Raw genomic sequence first — 8,000 nt, 5'->3', positions numbered from 1 at the left:
GACATACTGCACACAAAATGTAATTTTCTTTGCTTAAATTTGGACCAAATAAAAATCTAAAATTCAATATGTTTTGCTTTGCATTTTCAACTCAACCGATAGTTTTGTCACAAACTTCTGTGTTCAATAATGTATCTACTCTGGTCTTGGCAACCTTCTGTGTTCAATAATGTATCTACTCTGGTCTTGGCAACCTTCTGTGTTCAATAATGTATCTACTCTGGTCTTGGCAACCTTCTGTGTTCAATAATGTATCTACTCTGGTCTTGGCAACCTTCTGTGTTCAATAATGTATCTACTCTGGTCTTGGCAACCTGCGCTCTAGCCAACAGTTTGCAGACACAGGGAAACTGTGCGGGTTATCTAGTCTAGCTGCAGGTAAACTGCAGGTTGTGTAGTCTACATGATCAGATTATTATGGATAAGAGCGAGAATATTTGTATTTGTCAAACGGCAGTCAAGCATCGATCATCATGTCACCAGAATAAATCCCTCGATATTTATTGGGAAGCAACATCAGGACCATCACCGAGCACTTTCACCACCCTGTGAAGTTCATCATCATTTATTTCATCTGTAGCCAAACAAACTGCATGGATTACGGCGTCGTAGTGGGATGACCGCACAACATATCATCACGTGACTCCACATGTTCTTCGATATGATCGTTACTATTCAATATTTGCGCATAAAGACGTTTCCACCGCAATTTTCCGCATAATGAATTTTACCGACAAAAAGAAAATCCCAGCATCCACAGTTTTTATGAGAGTAAAGTCACACTGTCAAAAAAGAATAATCAGGACATCTGTATGGAGCCAGATAGCTGGCAAAAGGTTGAACGTAGGTATCTTTGGGATAGTATGAAAAGCCATACATACATTGTTAGGAGGATCGTCAGAAAAGCGTTAAACATGACATGTAATAGTTCAATTAGATCTGTAAATCCTATGTTACGACTATGAATGAACATTTACACGCTCAATTATTACTTTATCTTTCCCTTCAATCTGTTACAGATCTTTTTTATATGTACAAACTGTCAGGAATGTGGCATCTGCAAAGGACATGAACCGAACATAGCTAGTCGAAGTTAGCTAGTCAAACAAACAACTAAAGGACATGAACTGAACATAGCTAGTCGAAGATGTCTAGTCAATCAAACAACTAAAGGACATGAACCGAACATAGCTAGTCGAAGATGTCTAGTCAATCAAACAACTAAAGGACATGAACCGAACATAGCTAGTCGAAGATGTCTAGTCAATAAAGCAACTCTTGCTTTGCAGCAAAAAGTCCAGAGCTTGTTTTAGACCTGCCTTCAATAACGACGTTATACCAGTAGATGGCGTAGTAACGGCTTGGACCTCCAGCTAATGACTTGTGTGAGAATGATACTATAAAGACACGGAAGAGTCTTGTCTAGAATAACCGCCTGAGCTACAAATCAGAAAGTAAATATGATTTAGTCTAGGCCTATTCCGCTATCTAAATATGCCATGCTGTTGTGTGTTATTTAATGGACATTTAATTGCATAAATTGTATAGCCGCGTGGGGCTATTGTGGTGATCATGTAACCTAATGAATCACACTTGTCCCAGTATTTAGGAGCACGAACTGTAGGCCTTATATTAGGCTTTTTGACTGTTGTATTAGTGAATTCCAGTCTGTATGGAGGCTTGTTACAGCCATTTGCGTTGCTCAACCCATCACACAGAGGATATATACATATCAATAAATGAGACAAAACAAAATATTGATTAAGTCTTGGCTATGACCTGTCCTGAGCTAAATAGCCAAGGGGTCCCAAATGGTCAAGACTATCTATCAATCAATCAATCAATTTTATTTTATATAGCCCTTCGTACATCAGATAATATCTCGAAGTGCTGTACAGAGACCCAGCCTAAAACCCCAAACAGCTAGAATGCAGGTGTAGAAGCACGGTGGCTAGGAAAAACTCCCTAGAAAGGCCAAAACCTAGGAAGAAACCTAGAGAGGAACCAGGCTATGAGGGGTGGCCAGTCCTCTTCTGGCTGTGCCGGGTGGAGATTATAACAGAACTATGCCAAGATGTTCAAAAATGTTCATAAGTGACAAGCATGGTCAAATAATAATCATGAATAATTTTCAGTTGGCTTTTCATAGCTGATCATTAAGAGTTGAAAAACAACAGGTCTGGTACAGGTGGCGGTTCCATAACCGCAGGCAAAACAGCTGAAATCTGAAATCTACAGCCTATTCTTATTGCCAGATCTGTTTCCCCTATCAGCCACTGCATGTGCTTCTTTCTGTTTCACATGTATTTAGAGGCCTGTGAACTAAAGTCTCTTTTAAAGGGGAGGCCTATAATAAAAACAGTTAGAAAAAAACTAATATAATTCAAAAATTATTCCGCAAGACACCAGTACGTGAAATGATAGCCTAAATTGCAATGCCTACAAGTTGAAAGCATATTTTTTTTATTTGGATAGGCCTAAACTAAATATTGAATTATTAAAGTGATAGGCTAAAGAACTTTGGTAAATGTAGATAAGTTTGAATACACACATGGATTTCAATAAACAAATGGATATTCTGTTCTCTTTGATTTTGTTTCTATTTCAACTCAGACACATGACTAAATGGATGACTGAACTGAATGAAGGATGAATTAAATGTTCAAATACAGTGGGGCAAAAAAGTATCTAGTCAGCCACCAATTGTGCAAGTTCTCCCACTTAAAAAGATGAGAGAGGCCTGTAATTTTCATCATAGGTACACTTCAACTATGACAGACAAAATGAGAAGAAAAAATCCAGAAAATCACATTGTAGGATTTTTTATGAATTTATTTGCAAATTATGGTGGAAAATAAGTATTTGGTCAATAACAAAAGTTTATCTCAATACTTTGTTTTATTTCAGCAATACCCGTTGCTGACAGGTGTATAAAATCAAGCACACAGCCATGCAATCTCCATAGACAAACATTGGCAGTAGAATCTCCTTACTGAAGAGCTCAGTGACTTTCAACGTGGCACCGTCATAGGATGCCACCTTTCCAACAAGTCAGTTCCTCAAATTTCTGCCCTGCAAGAGCTGCCCGGTCAACTGTCAGTGCTGTTATTGTAAAGTGGAAACGTCTAGGAGCAACAACGGCTCAGCCGTGAAGTGGTAGACCTTAAGCTCACAGAACGGGACCACCGAGTGCTGAAGCGCGTAGCAACATCAGCACAAAAACTGTTCATCGGGAGCTTCATGAAATGGGTTTCCATGGCCAAGCAGCCGCACACAAGCCTAAGATCACCAAGTGCAATGCCAAGCATTGGCTGGAGGGGTGTAAAGCTCGCCGCCATTGGACTCTGGAGCAGTGGAAATGCGTTCTCTGGAGTGATGAATCAGGCTTCACCATCTGGCAATCCGACGGACGAATCTGGGTTTAGCGGATGCCAGGAGAACGCTACCTACCTGAATGCATAGTGCCAACTGTAAAGTTTGGTGGAGGAGGAATAATGGTCTGGGGCTGTTTTTCATGGTTCAGGCCCCTTAGTTCCAGTGAAGGGAAATATTAATACTACAGCGTGCAAGGACATTCTAGATGATTCTGCGCTTCCAACTTTGTGGCAACAGTTTCGGGAAGGCCCTTTCTTGTTTCAGCATGACAATGCCCCCGTGCACAAAGCGAGGTCCATAAGGAAATGGTTTGTCTAGATTGGTGTGGGAGAACTTGACTGGCCTGCACATAGACCTGACCTCAACCCCATCTAACACCTTTGGGATGAATTGGAACGCCGACTACTAGCCAGGACTATTCGCCCAACATCAATGCCCGACTCACTAATGATCTCGTGGCTGAATGGAAGCAAGTCCCCGCAGCAATGTTCCAACATCTAGTGGAACGCCTTCCCAGAAGAGTAGAGGCTGTTATAGCAGCAATGTTCCAACATCTAGTGGAAAGCCTTCCCTGAAGAGTGGGGGCTGTTATAGCAGCAAAGGGGGGGACCAACTCCATATTAATGACTTCCCAGAAGAGTGGAGGCTGTTATAGCAGCAAATGGGGACCAACTCCATATTAATGACTTCCCAGAATAGTGGAGGCTGTTATAGCAGCAAAGGGGAACCAACTCCATATTAATGACTTCCCAGAAGAGTGGAGGCTGTTATAGCAGCAAAGAGGGGGACCAACTCCATATTAATGGCTTCCCAGAAGAGTGGAGGCTGTTATAGCAGCAAAGAGGGGGACCAACTCCATATTAATGCCTTCCCAGAAGAGTGGAGGCTGTACGAGCAGGTGTCCACATACTTTTGGTGATGTAGTGTACCACTCCCCATCTTCACAACAACTTTGTCAAATAACTTATAACATAACTATAACTAATCTTATAATATATATAAGATAACTGACCATCTAGGAGTTCAGATTCTTCAACTTGTTCAATGGTCACACCCTTTATACACCAGGGTACTGATATGAGTAGGACATGTGACATCCCGGCAACAACAAAAACACTTTATATCGGACTTGTGCCAGTTATCACACTCGTATCTTGCTTCTCATTGGCTAGAATGGTCCCACCTGATCCCGACTTGAACGAGTGTTCCTAAACTTTTGACCGGTAGTTATGTACTAATTGCGCATCAACGCCACCAGATCAAATGTTATTGGTCACATACACCTGGTTAGCAGATGTTATTGGTCACATACACATGGTTAGCAGATGTTATTGGTCACATACACATGGTTAGCAGATGTTATTGGTCACATGGTTAGCAGATGTTATTGGTCACATACACATGGTTAGCAGATGTTATTGGTCACATGGTTAGCAGGTGTTAATGGTCACATACACATGGTTAGCAGATGTTATTGGTCACATGGTTAGCAGGTGTTAATGGTCACATACACATGGTTAGCAGATGTTATTGGTCACATGGTTAGCAGATGTTATTGGTCACATACACATGGTTAGCAGATGTTATTGGTCACATGGTTAGCAGATGTTATTGGTCACATGGTTAGCAGATGTTATTGGTCACATGGTTAGCAGATGTTATTGGTCACATGGTTAGCAGATGTTATTGGTCACATACACATGGTTAGCAGATGTTATTGGTCACATGGTTAGCAGATGTTATTGGTCACATGGTTAGCAGATGTTATTGGTCACATGGTTAGCAGATGTTATTGGTCACATGGTTAGCAGATGTTATTGGTCACATGGTTAGCAGATGTTATTGTGAGTGTAGTGAAATGCTTCTAGATCCAACAGTGCAGTAGTATCTAACAGGTCATATCTAACAATTCCACAACAAAACCTAATACACACAATCTAGTAAAGGAATGGGATGAGAATATATAAGTATAAAATATATGGATGAGCAGTGACAGAGTGGCTAAGATGCAATAGATAGTACAGAATAGATAGTGAAGGATACAGAATACAGTATATACATATGAGATGAGTAATGCGAGATATGTAAACACTATTAAAGTGGCGTTATTAAAGTGACTAGTGTTCCATTTATTAAATTGGCCAATGATATCAAGTCTGTAGGTAAGCAGGTGCCTCTCTGTGCTAGTGATGGCTGTTTAACAATCTCTCTGTCCCAACTTTGATGCACCTGTACTGACCTCTCCTTCTGGATGATAGAGGGGTGAACAGGTAGTGATGCACCTGTACTGACCTCTCCTTCTGGATGATAGTGGGGTGAACAGGCTGTGATGCACCTGTACTGACCTCTCCTTCTGGATGATAGCGGGGTGAACAGGCAGTGATGCACCTGTACTGACCTCTCCTTCTGGATGATAGCGGGGTGAACAGGCAGTGATGCACCTGTACTGACCTCACCTTGTGGATGATAGCTGTGTGAACAGGCAGTGGCTCGGGTGGTTGATGTCCTTGATCTTATTGGCCTTCCTGTGACATCGGGTGGTGTAGGTGTCCTGGAGGGCAGGCAGTTTGCCCCCGGTGATGCGTTGTGCATACCGCACCACCCTCTGGAGAGCCATGCGGTTGAGGACGGTGCAGTTGCCGTACCAGGCGGTGATACAGCCCGACAGGATGCTCTCAACTGTGCACCTGTAAAAGTTAGTGAGAGTTTTCGGTGACAAGCCACATTTTTTCAGCCTCCTGAGGTTGAAAAGAATGCTGTGGTAGTCATGCTGGTTAAGTGTGCCTTGAATTCTAAATAAATCACTGACAGTGTCACCAGCAAAGCACCATCACACCACCTCCTCCTCCATGCTTCACGGTGGGAACTACACCACCTCCTCCATGCTTCACGGTGGGAACTACACCACCTCCTCCTCCTCCATGCTTCACGGTGGGAACCAGACCATAACACCTCCTCCTCCATGCTTCACGGTGGGAACTACACATGCGGAGATCATCCGTTCACCCTCACTGCGTCTCACAAACACACGGTGGTTGGAACCATAAATCTCCAACTTGGGACTCCAGACCAAAGGACAGATTTCCACCAGTCTGATGTCCATTGCTCGTGTTTCTTGGCCCAAGCAAGTCTCTTCTTATTGGTGTCCTTTAGTAGTGGTTTCTTTTATAGCAATTCGACCATGAAGACCTTATTCACGCAGTCTCCTCTGAACAGTTCATGTTGAGATGTGTCTGTTACTTGAAGTCTGTGAAGCATTTATTTGGGCTGTAATATCTGAGGCTGGTAACTCTAATGAACTTATCCTCCGCAACAGAGGTAACTCTGGGTCTTCCTTTCCTGTGGCGGTCCTCATGAGAGCCAGTTTCATCATAGCGCTTGATAGTTTTTGCGGCGGCACTTGAAGAAACTTTCAAAGTTCTTGACATTTTCCGGATTGACTGACCTTCATGTCTTAAGTTCCCATTTGTCTTGAACTCACTGAAGTCTGAGATTTCCCAGTTGAGAATGGGCGCGTTTTAACAAATCACTTTTGTCATAGTCACAGCCTTTCAAAGTGTGTTGCATTGTGGGGATAAAAAATAGTCCGACTTGCACCTACGAAATTTAGACTGCAGCCGACTGGCAGTTTGGGCAGTTGCTCTTCATCACAGAGAACGGTAGAGGCCTCTAGTGGCCAACAGGCCGTATTAGCACGGGCAGCGCCATTGAGAACGCCACCATCTTAATGTAGTCAACTGGGTGGCTGATTCCTCCTGGTGACCCCGTTGTCCATCAGGGTGGATCAGCCAATCGTGAGGAAGAACATTTACAACCTTAAAATGGAGATAAGTCTTCATGACGCTGCCCACGATGTCACAGAAGCGATGATGTCACAGATACAAAGATGTGTCCTCAACCTCTGTGCTCTTCACCAGCGTCATCTTGCAGCCACCGCCTGGGTAGTAGGGGGCTCTATTGTCAACCAATCATCTGTTTTGTTGTTGTTTTGACAACAGGGGAACGTGATCATATACATGACTGAAACCAAAACCAACTTTGCTGCAATTAATGTAATACTGTGGAAATTTAAAAATGAACCAATTGATTGTAAAATGTCCAGATATATTTTCAGTTTGAGTGTGATGGGTGTTGGAGATGTATTGCTCATTATAAAGAAACAGTGTTCCTGACAATGGCAGCACCGCCACGATGCTTTGGGCCTTGCTGTTGGAAAACCACATCCGGGTCTGATTCTTGGCTGTTAGTAGATGTTTTCGCCTCAAACAAGTCCAATCTATTATGTTAGGTTTGTCAAATATTCAGATTGAACAAATACTCTTTGATTTTAGAGGGAATGTGCGTTGGTTTAGTTATGTAGTGGTAAAAAAGGGGGGGGGTAAACTCTGATAAAAAGTAACACTCCCTATACTTTCAATTAATTTTTCTGCAAAAGGTGGGTAAACTGTAGAGCAAAAAATATACCAGATAACGTGGCACATGGCTTTAATTAATCCTAATTGTCTGTAGGAAAGGTGAGTGTGACAAAATAGTTCTTCAATGTCTTCCATGATTCACTGATGTCCAAACGTATCTGCCCAAGTCATTACAGTTAACAGCATTCCTACAATACACACCTTCAGAAA

This window comes from Salvelinus fontinalis, chromosome 31, assembly GCF_029448725.1.
Source record: "Salvelinus fontinalis isolate EN_2023a chromosome 31, ASM2944872v1, whole genome shotgun sequence".
NCBI classification, from domain to species: domain Eukaryota; kingdom Metazoa; phylum Chordata; class Actinopteri; order Salmoniformes; family Salmonidae; genus Salvelinus; species Salvelinus fontinalis.
Note: the sequence above shows the minus strand (reverse complement) of the source record.